General features: G+C 43.0%; 1 non-coding gene across 1 annotated transcript; it reads right to left on the bottom strand.

Moving 5' to 3' along the window:
• Window positions 1-3029: 3029 nt before the first annotated feature.
• On the bottom strand, window positions 3030-3102 carry trnav-uac (transfer RNA valine (anticodon UAC)). The gene has a single exon. It is a non-coding gene; the product is annotated as a tRNA-Val (tRNA).
• Window positions 3103-3544: the final 442 nt, after the last annotated feature.

The raw sequence follows: 3544 nt of genomic DNA, 5'->3' as shown, positions 1-3544 counted from the left end.
CCTCACTCTTGTACTCTGGTTCTCTCCAAATGAATGTTGGCATTGCATTTGTCGTCCTTACTACCAACTCAGCCTGCATTTACCCTTTCGGCAATCCTGCACAGGGTCTCCCAATTGTCTTTGCATCTTCGATATTTGAATTTATTTCCCATTTAGAATCTTGTCTACGCCTTCAACAAAGTGTACAGTCGGACCTTCTTATCCGCGGATTCCGCATGCGCGGATTCAACCAACCGTGGATCAAGAAAACCCTGAAGTTCTCTCTCCAGCACTCGTTGTTTCAGCATGTACAGACTATTTTTCTTGTCATTATTCCCTAAGCAATGCAGTATACCAACTATTTACATTGTATTAGGTATGAAAAGTAATCTAGAGAGGATTTCAAAGTACAGGCAGTTCCTGGGTTATGAGGGAGTTCCGTTCTTGAGACCGTTTTTAAAACGGATTTGAAGTCGGAACAGGCATATCGGTTTATTTAGCGTCAGTTAGTCAAACGTTTGTTTTAGTATATAATACATATTTTACCTTTCTATGCATATAGAACACCTAAGAAATGTTCTATTTTAAATTCATCAGTCCGTAGGACTTGATTCCAAAATGCATCAGGCTTGTTTAGATGTTCCTTTTGAAACGTCTGACGCTGAATTTTGTGGTGAGGACGCAGGAAAAGTTTTCTTCTGATGATTCTTCCATGACGGTTATATTTGTGCAGGTGTCGCTGCAGAGTAGAACAGTACACCACCACTCCAGAGGCTGCTCCATCTTCCTGAAGGTCTCTTGTAGTCAAACGGGGGTTTTGTTTTGCCTTTGTAGCAATCCTACGAGCAGTTCTCTCGGAAAGTTTTCTTGGTCTTCCAGACCGCTCCTGTTAACTGACATTTATTAATTACATTACGAACTGAGGAAACGGCTACCTGAAAACTCTTTGCTATCTTCTTATAGCCTTCTCTTGTTTTGGGGCATCATTTATTTATTTTCTTATCAGCTGCCAGGAGGAGCCCATGGTTGCTGATTGTTGGGACAAGGTTTGAGGAGTCAGGGTATTTATGAAGCTTTGAAATGTGCATCCCCTGGCCTTTCCTAACGACGACAGTAAACACGCCAGAGCCCTCACAAGCTCATAAAGGTCTGAGACACTGGTAAAGGTTATCTGAGACAATTCTCTTGGGGTGCCCAAGCTTTTGCTTGGTGCTCGTTTTATTTTCTTTCACTCTAAAATTGTTCAAAACAAAAATAATACACTAATCTTGCTTAAAATGCAGAAAAAGAATGTTTCATCTTTCACTTTATGACTTTGGAGATGAGTTCAGCTTCTACTCACTGAACTATTCACAGTAACAGAATCTTTGTCCAGGGCTGCCCGAACATTTGCGTGTCACTGTACATGAGGCGGTGGAAAAGCGGCACAAGATCCGGACCGAAGAAGCACAAAACGCCAAATGTTGCCATGGAAGTTTACATGCAAACTCGCGACTGCTGAGCAGGGCAAATTACCACTGTCAATATACCATCCATCTGTTCCTTAATGTCCAATGGCGAGGTGTTATTTTTCAACTGTACTCCACTGATATCCCTGGATACATTTTCATTGATCACTTTTCAGTGGCATACATTTCAAACATTTCACATCCACTGTGGGGATCCTGGAGTAAAGCATCACTGGTCATTACATTGCCGAAAAGTTAAACAATATAATTGTGGCCGGTTTGATCAGAATGACCGGCCGTAAGGTTTTAATAAGGTGATAGAGTTAAGAGTGTAACCGGGGAAAGATCGGGAGTTATTTCGGTGTAATTCTAAACGTTGAATCAGGGGCAGAGCGTATTCCGAGATAAGTATTAATTGCTGATGTTCACATTGCGGAAGAAGCTCCACGGCCAGTTACTGACCCTTATGCAGGCGCGGGATATTTCGCCCAAATTTTAATTTTACATGGAGTCACAACAAATTCGATATATTGAAAAGGACCGTGATCCCAACTCTATAGCGATATGCGATCTCCCACCGTCACCTCGTTTCAAAACTAAACAGTACCCAGTTTTCCTGTTCTACATTACCGTCATTACACAGGAAGGTTTTAACCATACTTTTCCACATTCCTGCAGAACCACGATGTCAGCGTTGTGATCAGTCCTTTCTCCCTGGTCCTTTAACTGGAATGGAATGTGCGACACCAATGGTAAGATAGTTGGTTTCTGTCTGCGCAGCAATATCATCGGAAGATCGCTGGTTCGAGACCAGAAAATATTAGGTGTTGATGTTACCAACTGTTTCCACCAGCGTTTAAACTGTACGAAGCACACATATTTGCGCGGCTGACGTGGGGTGGCTGTGGTGCTGATCGCGACAGAGAAAACAAAGAGAAGCAGAGAGATTGAATGCGTGTGTGTGTGTGTGTGAGAGAGAGAGAGAGAGAGGGAGAGAGAGAGAGAGAGAGAGAGAGAGAGAGAGAGAGAGAGAGAGAGAGAGAGAGAGAGAGAGAGAGAGAGAGAGAGAGAGAGAGAGGGGGGGGGCGGAGAGGCAGACGGAAAGGTGGAACCTAGAAGACTGTGGTGGAGAATTTGAACAGAGAGACTGTATGATGGGACTAGGAAGGAGTGGAATACAGGAGGAGGAAAAAGAAAGCGATTTAACATTTTAAAGTAGTTTTGAAATTTTGCAGCACACGGTTATTCTTCCGGATGTTTGTCTGAATGGGAACATTTGAGATGCGAGCGCCGTTGAAACCACAATGCATCCTCATGCGACAATACTTGGCAATAGGTTTGAAGGCTAATTCTCCCGTGTTCGTTGCAATGTACGTTATCTACGAACCTCCTTAGGTTTAAATCCGTTTATGTTCTCCTGGAAATTATATATAATTTCTATTAATTCTTCTTTCTTTAATTTACCTTTGCCAGGTTTGAAATACAATGCGCTACTGCTAGAAAAGCGAATGTTCATTATATTTACACCTGGATGCCCATGACAGTAAACTTGAACACAAACTGAAAAGTTGAGTCTCATTTGAAGCACTGAAGCCCAAAGAATGTTTCTGCCCGGGATTGAACTGGCGACCTTTCGCGTGTAAAGCGAATGTGATAACCACTACACCACAGAAACCGTGCAAAGCGCTCAATGCTTTGCGCTCTTGAGCAATGACCCGAGGCTCCCCCTCCCCGCCCTGCTCTGAAGCACAGCAATAAGTACAAAACATTGCCCACTGTTCCTTTCCGTTTTCAGTAACACGTATTAAATAGGTTAGGACTTTATTTTATTGAGCGTAGAAGACTGAAGGGAGACTTGATAGAGGTATATAAAATTATGCTGGGTATAGATAGAGTGAATGCAAGCAGGCTTTTTACACTGAGGCCAGGGGAGAAAAAAAATCAGAGGACATCGGTTAAGGGTGAAGGGCGACAGTTTAAAGGGAACATTGGGGGGGGGGTGTTCTTCACACAAAGAGTGGTGGGAGTGTGGAATGAGCTGCCAGATGAAGTAACAAATACGGGCTCACTTTGAACATTTAGTTAAACCTTGGATAGGTACATGGATGCGAGGTGTA

This window comes from Hemitrygon akajei, unplaced genomic scaffold (assembly GCF_048418815.1).
Source record: "Hemitrygon akajei unplaced genomic scaffold, sHemAka1.3 Scf000188, whole genome shotgun sequence".
NCBI classification, from domain to species: Eukaryota; Metazoa; Chordata; class Chondrichthyes; order Myliobatiformes; family Dasyatidae; genus Hemitrygon; species Hemitrygon akajei.
Note: the sequence above shows the minus strand (reverse complement) of the source record. Positions and strands in the feature narration are given on the sequence as shown.